Genomic DNA, 20937 nt, shown 5'->3' with positions numbered 1-20937 from the left:
ATATGCTGTATTTTCACAGATGAGATAAGAAGGAAATTATGCTATGGTTAGCTAATGTTGCACAACTGTTTGTTCTTTCCCTAGCAGGAGGCCTTATTGTGCTAAATTCCACAAAACATGTGAGATGTGTGGCCATCATGGCCGCCACCACAGTGATCACTGCCAAAGCAAATCACATAAGTAACAGCTCACTGAGGTTTTAGAGACATGATATAATTAGTGCTTTCCTTTGTAGCCTTCATGTGCTTATGTCCAGCTCTTTATTTATTTCTTTGTAAAAATATTTATGTATTGGCAGTTCACCCAATACAACATGGTGGTGTATAATATATAAAATATATTGTACAATACAATATATACAATGAAATAAAAAAATAGTACAAAATAATCGTTTAAATGACTGGCTAAGCAAGTGCATTGGCCTATCTGGAAAATCAAAAGCAAGGGTGCTCACTGAATCTCCACAGGAAGAGTCTTCCATAGCACAGGACCAGTGGCACTAAATGCCCAACCTCTCTACTAATGTAAAAGACCTGTTGAAAACCTATAATGAGAGAATGTGTGTATATATATATATATATATATGTAATCAAACAGGGCTACCTTGCTAAGCTATTCAGTCTTAAGCCAAGAAATTGTCTCTTCAAAGATATGTAAGTGCATAATTTTGATTCTTTGTATATAGTGGGAGAATTTATATTTACTTTGTATTTAATTGAACACCTAGAAGTGTATTATGTTGAATCTGATAAGATTCTATTTGGATTATTATCAGTTAGCACTAGTAGGCGCATCAATGGCACGAGACAACTGTAGAAGCCCAGAAAACTGTGCTCAGGGAGTGCGCTGTCTGTCAACCCCAACAAACCGGCCCTACCGGGGGCGAAACAGCAGCCTCTCAGCTGCATGTAAATGCTAGGGCAAAACGGGGATAGAACGCTGGCACCCTGTATTATTTATTATTTCATATGCTGCTTCATCAGCACCTCATAGCTACCGGGAACAACGCTGAACTTACCCTTTTCTTGAATCTTCTTGAACTTATTTAAAAAACAAGAAAAAACGAAAAGCTGAGTTAAGAATTTGTAAGAACCTAGTAAAATCTGATATTGCTAGTTCACTTAATTTTAGGTAGTTTGTAAGTTTTCATGGCACCTTGTAATAATAATATAATAATAATTTATTATTTATACCCCGCCCATCTGGCTGAGTTTCCCCAGCCACTCTGGGCAGCTTCCAATCGAGTGTTAAAAACAATACTTTGTAAGTAATTGTCTCTTTCTCACATATTCGATAAATGCTGTAAAATTATTTTTGAACAACTGCGTGAATATTTGTCGCCAATGAGCTGTACGAGTTGCACCAACTTCTAGTGGAGCCTAGTCTGATCTCTGTGACATGGGAGACAACTAGCTGCCTTCTCTAGAATGTATTCATGTACACAATGCAGAAGAGGGGTAGGAAACCTGGTTCCCTCCAGATATTGCTGGACTACAGTTCCACTTTACTCAACCACTGATCATACTGGCTAGGTCTGATGGGAAGTCCACAATATCTGAAGGGCACCAGATTGCCCATCACTGTTAGAAGGTTCATAACTTCTGCCTTACCGGTGAAGAATAATGTTGAAGTTAGATACTGCTGCTATCCAGAAACTTGTACCCTGCAATATAGATGGGGAAATGCTATTCCTGGAAGCTTCAAAAAACGTGTGCATTTACTGAGAAATGTTTTGCTTGCATTATCCTCTTGTTTGTGTAATCCTCTTAACAATTGTTTCACTGCATGTGGGCAGGAGATGAGGACAGAGAGAGAGGCAAAATCATGGTTCAGAAGGAGAAATAAAACACAAGTCTCCAGACTGTACGTGCCTAGCCATTGCAGTTGTGCTGGGAGGCAATTGCTACGTGATCCATAGCTGAGATCTCAAAGGAACACGTATTTAATGTACAACAGCGAGAGAGCCATGTACCGTGGGCAAAATATTGTCCACATATGTTATTGGGTGACACTGGGAGAAATCATGCTCTTTGCACCATTTAACCTACAAAGTTGTTTAGGAATAAAACAGGGCGAGGCAATCCCGTAAATGCCCTGAGCACTTTGAAGAAAAGGTAGACTAAAATGCAGTAAATGGTTGACCCTGAGCTGGCAGATGGGTGCTTTCTATTGTCTCTGCAGTCCAAGGGTAACTGTCAATTGGGGAAGCAGAGTCCTCTTTTCTGCTCATCTTGAGTCTTCATGAAAATGAACACTCTAGTATGTGAACAAGTCTTTGTTCAATCATACAATTCTTTTCTTGCGGTCTCTGCTTCCATGGTCAATTGGATGGACAATTTTAGGCTAGGGCACCACTTTTAATTATTTTTAAAGAGGGTGTTTAGTACAGTGTGCTTTTTTCCCAATGTAACAGTGAAAAGGAATTGCTCTTGCCACATCAGCAGCCAGAATTAAGTTATCCTTATGCATTAAAAACCAACACGAAACCTTATCAACAATGCCTTTCATCAGAAAACCTCAGGGCAGGTTACAACAAATGCATACATACAACAAGGTACTAAGACAGCAGATAATATCACAAGCCTGTCAAGTTTCCCGCTGCTATATAGGTCACTTGAACAGCTTCAGGAAGCCTGCGCAAAAGGTGGGTCTTCAGCTGGCATCTGAATCTGGACGATGTCTGTGCCAGGCTAAACTCCATAATAGCAGTGTAAGTTTTCAAGAATAGAATTTTTTCCTGTGCAAATTTGGCTAATTTGATTAGGGGACATTACATTAGAAGGGCCAAATATAGCAAGTGTACTTTTTTTTATTAACAAAACTAAAAAAAACTTTGAAACTGCCAGGCTTGCCCTCACCACCCTCGGCAAACTATAGTTCCCACAGTTCATTGGGGGGGAAGCTGTAACTGTTAAAGTGTTATAACAGTCCTTTAAATATATGGTTTAGGTGTGGTGCCAGTGTAGAACATTTGTGGCGCTGGGTGGAATGTACGCTAGCGCCTGTTTTGTTTGATGGTAGTAATTCAGTTATAATTAGTGGAGTAGATATAGCTGTGCAATTTAAGTGCAATTCAAACTGCATGAGAAGCTTAGCCCATTGAAGTTTTTAAAAACCCGAACATCAGCTTCACAAAGAAAAGTGCTGGAGTATGTATTCTGCTCTACTTTGAGCATTTCCTCTCTCTTGAGGAGTGAACACATGGCTTAATTGTATTCCACTGAAGGTTTTGCGCCAGTTCTTAGTTAATGATTATCTTGTTGATTAGGTCTTGTTTGAGATGACTCATTTTTCAAGGACTTCCATTACTTCAATTTACAACAGGAAGCCTGCAAGGAAGTGGAACATCAGTGGATTGAAGACGGGGCACTTTCATTTTATAATGTTCTTGATTATAATAGCCAGTGACATTAAAGTTAATTATTTCTTAACTGGCTCTCTGTGCAAGACACCCGTTTTCATAACTTGCTTGCTGGAAATGAATGCTACATAGAGGAGGAAGCAGCAACAAACTAGGATTTTTGTAGTGTGGGCTTGGAGTGAAAGGGTTGGGAGGGTGGGGGCTTTTTCACACAACTAAGGTGGTGTTAAAAGCGACCATTAGGGCTCTTGTGTAAAATAATAAAACCACATTAAAATCTAGTTAGTATGAGAAAAGGATTTAATGGGTAGAGAATATGACACTGTAAGTAGTGAGTTTAGTGTTTGCTTCTAATCTTCCTGCCATGTTGGATTAACCAAAAATACAATGCCATTTGTCAAGTCAGACATTGCTTTTTTCATTATTTTAGGTGTTGGGTGGCCACCATGGATCAGAACCTAGCACTGGCTCTGCTTCCAGTCAAATGCTGCCAACTCCCTGCTAGTAAAACACATCCAGAAGGCTGGCAGGAGATGAGTGGCAATGAATGATGTTTAGCAGCCCTGGGAAGGGGCCCAGGCTGGCATTGGTGAGGACCCTTAGTAGAAGGCTTCGAAAGCAAGCAGGCAAGAAAGCAGTGCTCCCAGGAGCAGCACGTAACAGGAGTTTTCTTGCAGTAATTTTGGAGCTGAATAATTACTACATACCGTATTTTTCCGTGTATAAGACTAGGTTTCCCCCCTAAAAAATAATGTTAAAAATTAGGGGGTGTCTTATACACAGATACATCTCCCCTCCATTTTCTTAAATCTGAGACCCCCCCCCCCAAAATAGGGGCGTCCTATACATGGGGGTGTCTTATAGATGGAAAAATACGGTAATTTTCTTTAAGAATGTAAGAATAGCTGGCTGGATCAGGCCAATGGCCCATCTAGTCCTGCATCCTGTTCTCACAGTGGCCAAGCAGATGCATGTGGGAAACCAGCAAGCAGGACCCAACTATGGAAGCAGAACTATAACCATAATGGCTAGTAGCCATCGATAGCCCTCTCCTCCAAACAAATGCCTTAGTAGTTCGGGTCACATAAGTATTAAGTCATTCTTTTAAATCTGTTTTAAGACCACTTTTAATAACTTGGCAAAGTAACAATGACTTTATTTAAATCATTTATAAGCGGAATTCAGAGCAAAACTCTTTTGAAGTGGTGTACAGTAATTATTTATTTTTAACAGAAAAAGAACCCTCCAAAAAATACAGTTAAGTGCATCATAATTACTAAAAAGCAGCAGAAACATAAAACAAATAAAAAGGCAACAGAACCACACAAAGGACTGGTAGAAGAGTTTGGATTTGATATCCCGCTTTATCAATACCCGAAGGAGTCTCAAAGCAGCTAACATTCTCCTTTCCCTTCCTCCCGCACAACAAACACTCTGTGAGGTGAGTGGGGCTGAGAGACTTCAGAGAAGGTCACCCAGCAGCTGCATGTGGATGAGCGGTGACGCGAACCCGGTTCTCCAGATTACGAGTCTACTGCTCTTAACCACTACACCACACTGGCTCTCACACTGGTAGAACTGAGAAGACTTTAGAGCCCACCTAAAATTCATGTCTGAGGAGGCCAAATGGATTTCTCAGGAGAGGAAATTCAAAAGGTGTGGGGCCACCTCTCAGAAGGCCCTTTCCCTGGTATCGTCCAACTTGTTTGTTCTTAATAGTAGACCTAGAGAGCAGGACCCAGGTGAGTTCGCAAGGATCTAAGTAGGTCTTCAAAGAAGCTGCTGTAATGGATGCAGGGCTGGCATTGCACGTTCAGGCACCTGACTAGCACAAGCAACTTGGCAGCTGCATCCTGTAATGAAGCTTCTGTACTGTCTTCATAGGCAGCTCTATGTAGAGAGCATCATTGCAGTCTAGTTTTGAAGTAACCTGGGTGAACATTAGATCTTCACTGTTTTATCACCTTTTCTCCCCAGGAATGGGGACGCAGGTGGCGCTGTGGGTTAAAGCCTCAACGCCTAGGACTTGCCGATCGAAAGGTCGGCGGTTCGAATCCCTGCGGCGGGGTGCGCTCCCGCTGCTCGGTCCCAGCGCCTGCCAACCTAGCAGTTCGAAAGCACCTCCGGGTGCAAGTAGATAAATAGGGACCGCTTACCAGCGGGAAGGTAAACGGCGTTTCCGTGTGCGGCTCTGGCTCGCCAGAGCAGCGATGTCACGCTGGCCACGTGACCCGGAAGTGTCTCCGGACAGCGCTGGCCCCTGGCCTCTTAAGTGAGATGGGCGCACAACCCCAGAGTCTGTCAAGACTGGCCCGTACGGGCAGGGGTACCTTTACCTCCCCAGGAATAACATAGGGGGTATCTTCAGCACTGCAGGCCCACAAGTTCTGCAGCGCTAATTTGAAGCGTTTATTAAGCTGTTGCATCGATTTATGCTGATCCGAGCAAGTAATCCATTGGGAATCTGGCTTTTCCTACAGCTGAAGCCATGTATCATTCTTGGTCAGGCTAACTGCTTCCTTATGTCTGCGAAGAATGTATGGCTTATGAATCAGAAACCTCAGGATGCAGGTTCCTTGGAGATAGAAAGTCGCTATAGCTTTTGCAAGTGGACAAATGAGGGTGGTACTTGAAAAATGACTGTATTTCACAGTTGCATAGGTTACCCCATGCTGCACAGTTGTGGGGTATCAGCTGTATTTCCCTGCTGTAGTTTGTATGTGCTGATAGGTTGTGATAGACAAGGCTAACTGCAATGGTGCCTTCCATGTTGCCTGGTAACGAGTGGGAAGAGCTGTATTCTGTGGAGCTGTCAATTGTCCAAATCATTAACACTCAGTTTCTGTGCGTGCTTGTGCATCGATGGTGGTCCTGATGCTGGGTAACATCCTAGACTGTCTCTAGGAAACTTGTCCTGTTCAGTTCCACAGTGTAAATGTCCTTGATCTGGTGTAGCATCCCCCAACCCCCAATACTGCGGCTATTGATGTCACACCAATGCAAAATAGATCATGACTGAAAGTGTTGTGCACTTCTAAGCAGAGAAGGCCTTTTGTTGGATCCCAATTAATTCTGCAGACATTATATTTTTGAATTAATGAACTCATGAGAAATTATTATGCAGGATGTTTGTTATGCTCAAGACTGAGTGCCTACTTATTAGTCTCAATCAACCATGGATGCAGTTGGTTGGAGAATCGTTCTGCCCTTTGAGCGGTTGTGTTCTTGCTGTTAGAGCTGTTTGACAGTACAGTGATCTCCCTCCAGAGGTGGTGGACTCTCCTACCTTGGAGGTTTATAAGCAGAGGCTGGATGGCCGCCTGTCATGGATGCTTTAGTTACGATTCCTGCATTGCAGGGGTTTGGACTACATGACCCTTGGAGTCCCTTCAAACTCTACAATTGTATGATTCTATGATTCTGTGTTGCCAGCTGCTTAAATAACCCTGATGCTGAATTGCTTCCATGTTCAGAGGATTTATCTTCTCCATCCCTAGCCTTCATTTCTCTCTCTGGTAATACTAGAATGTTGAAGTCCTTCTGAAGTGAAGCTGTTTGTATAATCTTCTTCTGGGGGAAATTAAAACATGTGCATGCACTTTATCTCTGTTCTTCTTTTCTCCCTCTACTTTTGGAGGCTCTGCTATGGATTAGAATGCAAGGCTACATTCTACTCCCAGATGATCTTTCCAGGTGGAAAGCTCGTTTCACATAGCAGAAAAAGCCAATCTGAATTTTATTAGATTTCTGGAGCTGACGGTTTCTGATCTGATTATTTATAGAAATAGCATGATATCACAGCACAATACTGTTTGGATAAGGATATGGTATTTATTATGACCGTACTCTTCAAATCTATTTTATTCATTTATTTATTACAACTATTTCTACCCCACCTTTCAGGATGCAAATCCTCCCAAGGAGGGGGAACATATGAATATTTCTCTACAGAGCTGAAGCTCTGTATTGTTAAAATCTTCAAAGAGCCTCTGTCTGTATATGAGTAATTTAATTCTCAAGGATTTATTATATTCTTTCACACAAATAGGAAAATAAAACCTATTGTGTGTGTGTTTTTGATGAACCCCCCCCCCACTAATATGGTCCCTGTTCCATTGTTTTAATGTTTTATTTAGAAATGGAAAATGGGTTTAATGTTTCAGTGTTCAGAATTTACTGTAATGCAGGAGTAGTCATTGTTGTTGCCTTCTGCACTACAGCTTCCATCATCCTTGACTATTGACTCTGCTGGCTGAGGCTGATGGGAGTTGTAGTCCAACAACTCCTGGAAGGCACCATATTAGCTACCTCTGTGGTGGTTTATAGAAGTGGCACTCCAGACAATTGAATCAAGAGTAAACTTTACTAGATTCGTGAGTGATGCTTTTGTGAGGACAAAGGAAAATACAAAACAAGGAGAAAAATTAGGCTGGGTGTTGTAGGTGTAAAGCTAGGTTTTTAGGCTCTGTTCCAAGATGGAGATTGCAGACTGAATAAGCTATAGGTGGTAAATATATAGAGTTGCACATATAGGATTCTGAGATAAAGAAGCAATAGCTGCTCCCAGTGTTTGAAAACAGAGCCCACCTATTGCCCGGATTATATTTTAATCTACTGGATTTAAATAAGGCAGTAGAGCTCTTTACAAAGCAGGATATTTGCAGAAATACGGGTTTAGTAACCCAGGAGGATTCAAACAACACTAAACATGTGTGGTTATTTGTTTGTTTGTTTGTGCTGGGCTTACTTTAGATAATATGCCAAAATTGGGCACTCTGACTTGCTCAGAACCAAGTTCCACTCTTCTCAACGGACGAAATGATCAGTTGCTTTTAGCTGTAGGCTATTCTTCACACCCCTTGGTTTTTCCCAGGCTGGAAAATAGTTACTGTTGTCTTTCCAAGATGTAAACATCTTCATATTTGAATATACAGAATATTGGTGGTGGTGCATTTTAAGAGAAAATTGCTTTTGATACCCTAGAATGAAACAGGTGCACTGAGAAGTAAGTCTGCTGGTTTTAATATGAAGTGTTTGTTAATAAGTATTGTACTCTAGCCTATAATATACGTCAACTATTTTGTTTATCTGTTCAGAAAATGTATATCAAACAGTGATAAACTAAAAACAACAACAAAGGAGTGATACAAGGATAGCATCAGTTTCCTGTGTATAAGAAGCAGGTAACAAATAACGTAGGCATGTGGCTTTTGTACAAGGTATGTGCATTCTTTCCAGTAGCTTTCTTTCCAGTGGTACCTTGGGTTACAAACACCTTGGGTTACAAACACTTCAGGTTACAGACTCTGCTAACCCGGAAGTAGTACCTCAGGTTAAGAACTTTGCCCCAGGATGAGAACAGAAATCGTGTGGTGGCGGTGCAGCGGCAGTGGAAGTCCCCATTATCTAAAGTGGTACCTCAGGTTAAAAACTGTTTCAGGTTAATAATGGACCTCCAGAACGAATTAAGTTCGTAACCAGAGGTACCACTGTACTGGAGTTGTTTCCAACGATACACTCAAGGCAAAATTTAAGTACAGGCGAAAGTTCCTCATCACAAAAAATCTATGAGGAATTTAAAGGGAAGCCAGAAGAATCTTAATGAGACTAACACAAATTTCCCATGAGTGTCTCTCACGCCCACTTTGTCAGATGGTGAGAAGTGGGGAAAATTCTGTAAGGAAATAAAAAGGGGAGTGGCTGTTGGGGTATTTCAAAGGTTCAGTTAAAAGGTTCGGGTTAATCAATTTCACATTCTCACTCTCATGGGTGTAACAGTGATAAATACATAAAATAATCCTACATCTTTTGTGGCTATTTTGCAGCTGTATACACAAAAGTAAAAAGAAGTTGTCTGTCTCATAAGTAGAACAGATTAAAGAAAATGGAATTGTGATGTCTGCCTTATGAAGAACGTATTTGTATCTAAGCAAATCATCCATGTTCCACTGATGCAGATGATTAGAGAGATGTGAAGGCCTGAGAAAATATGGGGGGAAATGGAAAAATATGCCCTCTTCTGCTTCCCCCCGGGGGGCGGGATTCTTTTCAGTTTTCCCAACTGGAATTTTGGAAAAACATTGAAAAGAAACTTCTATAATATATATTATCTTCTGGAATGAGTGAAATGCTTTAAAGACGGTTTTACTCACTCAAAATTCTTCTAAATGGTTACTAATATTATAATGATAATAGATAAAATAATAAATTCAAGTATAAATGCAGAGTGGGAAAGTCTTGCTGGAAGAGGAAGGACTTCAGTATGCATCAAAAAGACAACAGGGATGGTGCTTGTCAAGGGGAGGGAATTACAAAGTGTAGGTACCACAATACTAAAGGCCCATTTCCTACATCATGCAGAAGGTATTCCCTGATAGGGTGATATCCACAGGAGGCCCTCACTTGCAGAATGCAGTGATTGGTTGGGTATACAAGGGGTGAGATGGTCTTTCATGTACAGTTGTACCTTGGTTTTTGAACAGCTTAGTTCTCGAACATTTTGGCTCTCGAACATTGCAAACCTGGAAGTGACTGTTGTGGCTTGCGAACTATTTTTGGAAACTAAATGTCAAATGAGCTTCCTGCAGCCAATCAAAAGCCCTGCTTTGGTTTTCAAACGTTTTGGAAGTTGAATGGATTTCTGGAACGGATCCATTCAACTTCCAAGGTATGACTGCATTTTGGTCTCAAGCTATATAGGGCTTCATACACCAAAACTAGCACCTTGAACTTAGCACTGAAGATAATCGTCTGCCAGTACACACACACACACACACACACACACACACAGAGAGAGAGAGAGAGAGAGAGAGAGAGAGTGTTAGAGAGAGAGTTTTTTACGTAATACAATCTGCAGCCTTGGAATGATAATCTATGTGTGTATATTACAGGTGGGGAGCATCAGAGTTTGGGGTCAAATGTGCCAAGCCTCTACCCACCGTTTCCTTGCACAAAACTAAGACTTTAGTAGGTAAGGTAAAAAGATAAAGAACCCCTGGACAGTTAAGTCCAGTCAAAGGTGACTATGGAGTGCAGCACTCATCTCTCTTTCGGGTTGTGGGAGCCAGCATTTGTCCACAGACACCTTTCTGGGTCATGTGGCTAGCATGACTAAACCGCTTCTGGCACAGTGGAACACCGTGATGGAAGCCAGAGTGCACAGAAATTTTATTTACCTTCTCGCCACAGCAGAACCTATTTATCTACTTGCACTGGTATGCTTTTGAACTGCTGGGTTGGCAGAAGCTGGGACAGAGCAACGCGAGCTTTCTGCTGTTGAGCGGATTCAAACTGTCGACCTTCAGATTGGCAAGCCCAAGAAACTCAGTGGTTTAGACCACCCCCTGTGTCCCTTAACCTTGAACTCCATGAGCTTTATGTCTGAGTTCACACCTGTATGCTTGCATTTGCAAAATATTTGTGGTTTGTTTGTTTTTTAAAAAAGAAAGCTACAGTCACTGTGTACTCAATATAAAAAATGCAATTAAAAATACAGAACAACAAAAGGAAATTTCCATTTATTACAATGGGAGTAAATTTCCTACTACAGTATTGTCTCTTGCACTCCAATACCCTATAAAATGAACATTCTTTTTCAATAAGTATCCCATAATGTACCCAGACTAGCCATATTATTTTATTCAAGAAAGCTGTCACCCCATGGAGTTGATATCACTTCATTAATTAAGGCACCTGAGAACTATTCCAGTATGCAGCATGTAGTATTCTGAGTATAGTACAACACTCCTGTTGTATGCTTGCTTCTTGCTAAAGAGAGGGAGTCGTCGGAGTAAACATCCAAAGGGGGATTCTGTAAGCTTTATAAATGTGCCAAATAGTAGAGTTTTATATTCTAGCTAAATTATAGCTAATGCATGTTATGCTGTCAAAGCACTAAAACTAAGTTTAGATTTGATGAAAAAGTATTGCATATATTTCTCTCTCCCCTGGCCCCAGAAAAATGTTCCTCTCCCACATGCTATCAGAATGTTCAGAAAGTTTGCATCTCTTGAGTGATCTTAACAAATTTAATATTTTTTCAGTGACCCCTAGAAAATTACAAGAGAGGATTCCATGGGGATGTAAACATCTGTGAAACACCCCTCTCACCTTTTGAATCCGTTCTCATTTTGTGTGTGTGAAATCTAGTGGGAAGCTGCCTATAATCATTCATACTTTAAAAATTTTGTCACGGCAAAAATGGCCGCTGTTTCTTTAATGCGAATAAAGCTGGGTCAGCATGACTCAGCGGTCTGCACCAAGTTGTATATATAAGTGGGAAATGTTAGTTTGTTGCTGAGGCTGGTGTTTGGGTTGGTTGGTGCTGGTGTGTGGAGTTATTCAGTCGTGTTTTGCACAAAGACTTTTAAGAATAAAACTCTGCAAGGATATTCTCGTGGACTCTTTTTGTGCCGACAAGGGTCCGAGGACCAGGCTGAAGAGGCAAAGGGAGGTCAGAACCTTTTCCTCCTTTTTTTTGCTTTTTACAAACACTGACAGGTTATGGGCCCAGTGTTTCTGAGCATGTGCAGAGTGCAAAACGACTGACAGCATCTCAGCAGGGAGCTGGTGAGTCCTGGTGGTGTATGGAGCCGGTGGCTGTGCGTTGGAGCAGTTGGTGGCAAGCTGTAACTGTCTGCAGCGACGCTGGAGCAGCTAGGATCTGAGGACCAGAAAAGCACTCAGCGTCGGCTACTGGAACAGTTTGAACTGCTAGAGGACCACAGTAGGCGACTCACAGAGCGGCTACACCAGTTGCAGAGCCAGGCGGGACCTGAAGGTCAACAGAGGCAGCAGCTAGAAGCCGGTGAGTGCCAGCCAGGACCATCTAGTGGGACTCTAAAGAGAGAGTCTGGAGAGTTTGCTGGAGGCCCCACAGAAGGGGCTCAGCAAGCACCAGCAGAGATGGCAGATTTCCAGTCTTCCCAAGTTGTAAATATTGGGGGAGGCATCCCTTTTGAACTTCTCTCAGAAAGCAACTGGCTGAGTTGGTCAATTAAAATGCAGCAGTTGTTAAGGAGAGATGGACTATGGGACTGTGTTGAAACTGAGGTTTTGAGGACTGACTCTGCTGAGAAAAAACGGCTAGATGAAAGGGCTCGTGCCCAAATTATGCTGTGTTTGAGCAACTCTCAGTTATTGCATGTAGCAAATGCCAGCACAGCGTTTGAGTGCTGGAATTTATTAAGGGCAATGCATGTCAGAGAAACTGCTGGAACTATAATTTCTCTGACTAGAAGGCTGTTCAGGACTGTTATGAAAGAAGGTGAGAGTTTGGCAACTCATCTTCAAACGCTGAAATCTCTGTTTCTTCAACTACAGCAGAGAGGTAAGCGTTATGATGAGACTGACCAAACCTACATTATTCTTTCAAGTTTGCCTGAAAGCTGGTTGCCCGTGATTAACAGCATGGAGAGTATGCGTCCCCGAGATCTGACCCTTGAGTATGTGGTTGGAAGATTGACCGAAGAAGCAGAAAGAAGGTCAGATAAACAAGCTGAACTCCAAGAGCGGAGGAGTTACAGTCGAGGGGGCCAGCAGCAGAATCTGCCAATGGAGCAACGCCAAGGTTTGGACTTGGCCATGGCAGTGAGGAGATGCTATAGATGCAACCAACCCGGGCATCTCCAACGTCAATGCAGGGCAAGACTTCCAGGAGACGACGTGGAGCAGAGACAGCAATCAACGCAGAAACGTAAGCAGAAGGGGTTCTCTTCGGAGAAGAAGAACACACGTTCTGCTCAGTTTGTTTCTGCATTTTCTCGAGAGGAGAGGAAGATACCTCGAGGAACATGGTTGCTGGACTCTGGGAGCAGCAGGATTATCTGCAACAGTCGGGAGGACTTTAAGACCCTGGGGAAGCCAGCTGATGGAAAAGACTCAATTTATCTTGCTGATGGTCGTAGAAGCAAGATTGATGGCCAGGGAACATGTTTCCTGCAGTGCTTGAACACTACTCTACCAGAGACTCTGTTTGTCAGCAGTTTGGACTATTGTTTGCTGTCTGTAAGCTGTTTGATTAATGCAGGGTATAGTGTTAACTTCACACGGGATGGCTGTCTGATAAAGAATGGAACTCAGGTATGTGGCCATGCAAAGTTGGAAAATGGGTTATATGTAATGCAGGACAAGCCTGTTAAAGCAGCCCAGGTGGTTCAGGATAATTTGCCAGTTCATAAGGGGTGTGTACATGAACTGCACAGAAAACTGGGTCACGCCAATTTCCGTGTGCTTTCAGAGATGCAAAAGGTGTGCAAGAACCTAAAAGTAAACAGCTGTAACTGTTTCCTAGATTGCAATGTATGTAAAATGGCCAAATCTAAGAGGAAGCCTGTGGCTTCTAAAAGTGACAGAGTATCTAAAGAGGTTTTAGAACTTGTCCATTGTGACGTGATAGGCCCTTTTCCACAGAAGACTGAAGGAGGCGCCAGATATGCTTTTCTGGTAATTGATGATAAATCACGTTTTAGTTGGTTGTTTTTGTTAAAGCAGAAATCTGAGTGTTTCCCCACATTCAGAGAATGGGTTGCCCAAGCTGAAAAGCTCTTTGCTCGCCCTGTTGTGCAGTTGCAAACAGATAGGGGTGGAGAATTTCTGAACAAACAATTTGGGACATGGTTGCGACGTAAGGGGATCACTCATCGTTTGACTAACCCTTATAGCCCTGCTGAAAATGGTCTGTGTGAAAGGCGTGGGGCTGTAATACAGCCAGTAAAGGACTGCCTGCTAGTGGATGCAGGATTGGGTCACAACCATAGGCTGTGGGGCGAAGCTTTTCTGACAGCGAACTTTTTGATTAATAGAACCTGGTCTAGCTCTATAAAAGATATTCCTTATCGTGTGTTGTTTGGGAAAGAACCAGAGTGGACAATGCTCCATAACTGGGGTGCTTGGGCACATGTAAACATCCCCAAAGCTCAGCGCCAGAAAGGGGGTGCTAGAGCGCAGAGACTGCGGTTTGTGGGATATCAGTCCTATGGCAAAGGGTGGCGTTTCAATTTACGCCCAGGACGAGTAGTTCTGTCACGAAGTGCAGACTTCGCTGACCAGGACAGATGGACTGTGATCCATGCCAACCCAGATTGCCTACTGCCCCTGCAAGTAAGAGAAGAGGCTTCTTCTCAGCCATTGGCAACGCAGGAGCAAGAGGAGGAGGAGGCACAAATTTCCCCAAAAGATGTGGCAAAAGATAATACTTCTCTAGAGGAAGAGGAAGAAGAGCCAGAGATAAGGGGGGAAGAAGAAGTAATAGTGCCTAGGCGCTCCCAGCGTTCAAACAAGGGTGTACCTCCTCAGCGTTTGACCCTAGGAGGAGTGAGAGTATGCAATGTGAGTTGTGTGGAACCACAAAGTTATAATGAAGTCTTAGACTTACCCCCTGGGGAACGTGCTTTGTGGGAACAAGCTATGAAAGAAGAAATGGACTCTTTTAAACGTAACAAAGTGTTTGAGGTCATAATGCCGCCACCTGGTGGCAGAGTGGTGTCATGCAAGTGGGTTTACAAAAGGAAAACCCTTGCATCTGGGGAACCACGTTTTCGAGCCAGATTAGTAGCCAGAGGGTTCACTCAGATTAAAGGGGAGAGTTATGATGAAGTGTTTTCTCCCACTGTAAAGAGTGAAACTTTTCGCTTAATGCTTTCCATTGCTGCTGTAAGACAACTAGCAGTGCACCATTTTGATGTTGATGCTGCATATCTGCATGCAAATTTAGACCATGAAGTATTAATGAGACAACCCCCTGGGTTTGAAGAGGAGAATGGTGCAGTCTGGCGTTTGAGAAAGGCTGTTTATGGTCTCAAACAAAGTGGAAGGTGTTGGAACCAGTGTTTAAATGAAGCCCTTGTAAAACTTGGTTTTAAAAGGAGTGTGGCTGATCCATGCCTGTACACCAAGGGATCAGGCAACAAATATCTAATGCTCTTAGTCTTTGTTGATGATTTGCTTGTGGCAGGGAGTTCCACAGATGAGATCCAGAAGCTCACAAGTCAACTGGAAAAGAGGTTTAAGCTTAAAGCCTTGGGGCCTGTAAGCAATTACTTGGGAGTAGAAGTAAGGCAGGAAGCTGATGGAAGCTTCCTATTGAGTCAGAAAGAGAAAATTCTTTGTTTGATAGAGCAGTTTGGCATGGAAAACTGCAAGCCAGTTCAGACTCCCATGACACCAGATTTCCCAAAGACAGTGTGTGATGATAAATTTGATCAGCCTGAGTTGTATCACTCAAAAATAGGATCACTGTTATATTTAAGCCAGTGGTCAAGGCCAGACATTGCATGTGCTACAAATGTTCTGAGTCAACGTGTATCTAAACCCAGTACTGCTGATTGGTGTGCTTTGAAAAGGCTTATCAGATATCTAAAGGGGACATTAAATGTATGTTTGAAGATATCTAGTACACAAGACGAAAAAGTAGAAGTATTTGTTGATGCGGACTGGGGAAGCTGTGTAGCTACCAGAAAATCTACAAGTGGAATGGTTATGATGTTTGCCAATTCCATAATTGGGTGGAGGTCAAAGAAACAAGGATTTGTTGCAACCTCATCCTGTGAGGCAGAATATGGGAGCCTGTCGCTAGCATGCAATGAAATCATGTGGTTTATACAGATCCTAAAAGATCTAGATTGTAAAGTTGATTTGCCTATCCAAGTGTATGAAGATAGCCAATCGTGCATTGCATTAGCGGGCTCGGAAATAATGAAATCCGCATCAAAACATATTGCTATCCGTCATGCGAATGTTAGAGATTGTGTACAGAATGGGGTAATCAAACTGGAGTATTGTCAATCACACGATAATATTGCTGATTTGTTCACCAAGCCTTTGCCAGCAACATGCCATAATGAACTGATGACAAAACTGGGTTTATGTATATAATGTATGTATGTATTGTTTCTGTTGGGGTTTTTCGCATTTAAAGAAACAGAAGGGGTGTCACGGCAAAAATGGCCGCTGTTTCTTTAATGCGAATAAAGCTGGGTCAGCATGACTCAGCGGTCTGCACCAAGTTGTATATATAAGTGGGAAATGTTAGTTTGTTGCTGAGGCTGGTGTTTGGGTTGGTTGGTGCTGGTGTGTGGAGTTATTCAGTCGTGTTTTGCACAAAGACTTTTAAGAATAAAACTCTGCAAGGATATTCTCGTGGACTCTTTTTGTGCCGACAAGGGTCCGAGGACCAGGCTGAAGAGGCAAAGGGAGGTCAGAACCTTTTCCTCCTTTTTTTTGCTTTTTACAAACACTGACAAATTTCTCCTAGAGTCTTTGAGCTCTTTCAATAAAGACTGCGGTGTGAAGACAGATAAGCTTTGCTTTGATAAGCTCAGTTTCTTGATCAGAGCATGTTAGAAGATCATTTTTCTTAAACAGAAACTCAAAAACGGCTGAATAGCTAGGTTCAAAACCTTAAACATCGTCTGCAGAAAATCACATACACCGAATTTCAGACCATATGGATGCAATTTGTCAAAGTTATGAGTAACTGAAAAAAGAGCTTGATAATGAAATGTTGTTGTTGGCTCTTTTAACTCTGACATATATCTGCGTGCATGCTCTGACAAATGGTATGTATTCCATATGAAAATGTCATGGATTTAATTACATAAAAATGACAGCATTACTCGTTTTTTGGGTTAGGGCTTTTTTCGCAGGTTAAAGTATTAAAATGCATTACTGATCTTACACATTAGTTCTGGCACAGGAATCATAGAGTAAATGCTGCTTCACATATTTCATGAGAATTGATATACCATTCCCTCTTACGGCTCGTTTTGCAGCTCTGCAATATCATTTTAAAGGTGCTGCAACCAGAATTGAATTAGCCCTCAAAGTTTATGCTATTTAGATACTCGCCTTAAATAAGCTCCAAAAATTCAAAAATCGTGAGGTATGTACTAGTCCCCCCACCCTTTTAAGCACTCATCAGCCCATGTTAATGCTGCATACCCACACATTTTTCAGTCTTGTCCTTTTTCAGCCCCATAGATGCAACATATAAGTATTTAGGGGAAATCTTGCTCCAGAACAGATGTTGATATAGAACCCAGGTGACATATGTGTGGATCCAGAACTGGCCTCCACAGTCACTTATAGACATGCGGTTAAGACTGTGTTAATGGAAGACAATCTTACTTGGATACGAGAAATTGTCAAAGAGAGAGGGGCAATGCATGTGACCATGGATGCCTCTCTCTTCAGCCACGAACTCAGTAAGAGACCCTGGTTACTATTGGCAGTAAGTATCCAACAGAACTTGTGCTAAGAGAGCTTAACTTCCCTTTCCTCTCACCACATATGCCCCCTGCACCTCCCAAATATGTTCTAGGGTTTCTCCCAGTCCCCTGGAAGAGACTTGAGGGTGTTGCATTGGGGAGAAGAGAGGGAAGGGGAATTCTGTCGCACAGCCAGAAGTCCTTGTGCTAATGGAACTGCTTAGGGCAGTATTGAACAATGCCTCAAAGTCTGTTTCTTTATGTGTGTGTCTAAACCTACAAGAGCTTCAGATTACAGAGAGGAAAGTGTGAAGTCTCTTATTTTTCCCAGGTGTTTCTTGTCATAGACAGGCAGGCAAATGCCAATTGGCACGTCTGTGTCAATAGTATTATCATGTTTCCCAAGTTGGAACTGCAATCCCATCTGAAGGGCACCAGGTTGGATATAGACTTAACCTGAAGCATGTAAGAGAGGATACATAGCCACAGGCTGTGTGATCCTTATGCCTTCTGTCATGTATTTTTTGTTCATATGTGGTCAAATGGAGAGTTCGACTTTTTTTTTCTGAAGTATGATTATTAATGTTGCTAACTTGGCCCGCTTTTGCTCCTCAGTACATAGTGGTGCCAATATATTTAAGTACTTCTAATTTTGACGCCCCAGTAGTGATGTATGGAAGTGAGAGCTGGACCATAAAGAAGGCTGGTCACCAAAGAATTGATGCTTTTGAATTATGGTGCTGGAGGAGACTCTTGAGAGTCCCATGGACTACAAGAAGATCAAACCTCTCCATACTGAAGGAAATCAGCCCTGAGTGCTCACTGGAAGGACAGATTGTGAAGCTGAGGCTCCAGTACTTTGGCCACCTCATGAGAAGAGAAGACTCCCTGGAGAAGACCCTGATGTTGGGAAAGATGGAGGGCACAAGGAGAAGGGGGCGACAGAGGAGGAGATGGCTGGATAGTGTTTTCGAGGTTACCAGCATGAGTTTGACCAAACTGCGGGAGGCAGTGGAGGACAGAGGTGCCTGGCGTTCTCTGGTCCATGGGGTCACGAAGAGTCGGACACGACTAAACGACTAAACAACAACAACAACAATTTTGACGCCAGGTTCCTGATTTTACGATATATAATTGCTGTCAGTATTCCTTCCAAGCAGACCATAATCATTGTACATTACTCAACACGAATTGCTTGCTAGCATCCCTGAATCAATTAATTTCACTTATTATTATTTTTTATTTGCTTACTTTGGACTTGGACATGCAAACAAGCAGTAAAAAATGTATTTGCATTCTGCCTAACTGTGCCAGCCGGCTTTGAGTGAAAAAAAGAAAGGGCAAATAGAAGTGTTGACATTATGAACAATTAAGGATTTGGAATACGGAGTAAAAATGGATTTGTGGAAAGCTAGCTCTAGTTAGCAGCTTGGTGAACAGATGTCCATGTTTGCCCTGAGTTCCAAGCTGATAGTGGCAGTACCAGTCGTGGCAGCCAAAGCAACACCTGCAAATGAAACTGGGTCTGTAATTCTATCACTTGCACATTCTTTTTTGTGAAGCTGAACAAAAATAAAACAATGAGCCCATGGTTTTCAATCTGTGATATAGGTACATTAAAATCCCATATGTATCTAATCAAGTTCTTTCTGGATTCTGGTCAAGTTTCCTCTTTTAGTTATTTTAAAATAAGCACCTTATGTTTCAAGTTGACATGCGCTTTTCCACAAGAAATGCATGGTAGTAATTGCATTTTAAAAGATGCTGCGTTATAGCATACTGTGAAAACTTTTCGTTCTAATCCCATGGAGGCAAGAGATGCTGTCCATAGCCTCTGGACATTATAAGGAACATGGGCTGGTAGGCACAGGTTACCTCATTACCAGGGAATCTCTCCCTTTAGTATCATGTGGATTAGGCATTACTGTGCCTGGAGCCATGGTTTTAAAATGCACTAATCAGACTGCTGAGACATCGTTCCATCTCCTGGATAGCAGAGAGCAGATGGTCTTGTAGTTTAATAATTCATTTTCCAAATGCAAGAGCCGGAGGAGCACTGAGAAGCGCAACTTTTATTTGATTTGGGATGTAGGTACAAGTGTCATACTTTGCAATGCTGATTTTGTGTAGCTGTCCTTGAAGTGTACCCGGAAGCTGCAGTTAGTGCAAAATGCGGAGGCTCAGCTGTTCAGTGGGTCAGAGTATCTCCATCATGCGACACTGCTGCTGTGAAATAATTGCACTGGCTGCCAATTAGCTGCCAAGCTAAGTTCAAGATGATGGTACTGGCATACATAGTCCTTGAGACAAGAATACCTAAAAGATGGCTTCATCATACAGCCAACAGTTTACTTGTTCTGCAGGAGAGGGCAGCCTGCAGATACCACCTTATCATGAGGTCCATTTTGCATGACGTATGTCAGGATGCTCCCGGCTGGTTGTCCAGGAAAGTATAAAGACAAGGAAAAGTTTCTTACAGTCCTTTTTTATTTCAGTCTTTACAGAGAGAGCCTATAGAACCCAGCTTCTTGGATAATGGTGTTGTCCCGAGTGAATCTCCCACTTCCTCATTTGTCATTCTCATCGTCTCCTCTATGGGTGCTGCTACATGCCCTCTGTCTTCAAGCTCTTTGCTCTCCTACTTTTAACGCTTGCCGGGTTCTGGGAGATGGAGGGTCTGGAATGCTTTTTAAGGACAAAGTATCAACTGGGGTGTGTGTGTTCTGGCTCTCCCATGATTTCCCAGCTTTCCCCCTCCACCATTCCCAGTCCCTGACAATGTAGCAATCAAACCTTTAGAATGGCGGACACCGATGCTTTGACCCTCCCATTGCATATCGAAAAGGCGCCATCGCTATTATCTTTTGGGTGCCTGTTGAAGACTTTCTACTTTCAGTGGAGACTTTTATTCCAGCCAGCATCTATATTGGATTTGAAATTGTTTTTATATATCCAATTTTCTATATATGTTTTTATTGTATTGTGAAATCACTGTAAAATGAAGTGTGTAACCCTGCAGGATACATGATAGTTGGAGCTGGTATGTATGCTTGTGTTGGCTGACACGTTTGAGAAATGGTATGTTGCACAAACTGGCATGTCTCCTGTAAATTTCAATTGAGTCAAATTCTTGCACAATGCAGAACATCTCAGTTTGGTTTGTAAAACTGGTGTGCTCTGAAATACGATGTCTCAGATAAGCTATAAATTTAGGCCTTGTGTTCTCTTGTGGATGGAGTATCTGAATTTTACATGCATGGCTTGTAGCAGTTTTGTTCGCTGTCAGTAAGCTCCAGCTTGCACTGTCAACACGATACAACCTGGAGGTAAAACTGGACAGAGTGTGCTCTACATGGCAAGTTACATACATTC

The sequence above is a fragment of the Podarcis melisellensis genome, assembly GCF_964234715.1.
Source record: "Podarcis melisellensis genome assembly, chromosome: 3".
NCBI classification, from domain to species: Eukaryota; Metazoa; Chordata; class Lepidosauria; order Squamata; family Lacertidae; genus Podarcis; species Podarcis melisellensis.
The sequence above is the reverse complement of the archived record's forward strand: the minus strand, read 5'-3'. Positions refer to the sequence as shown.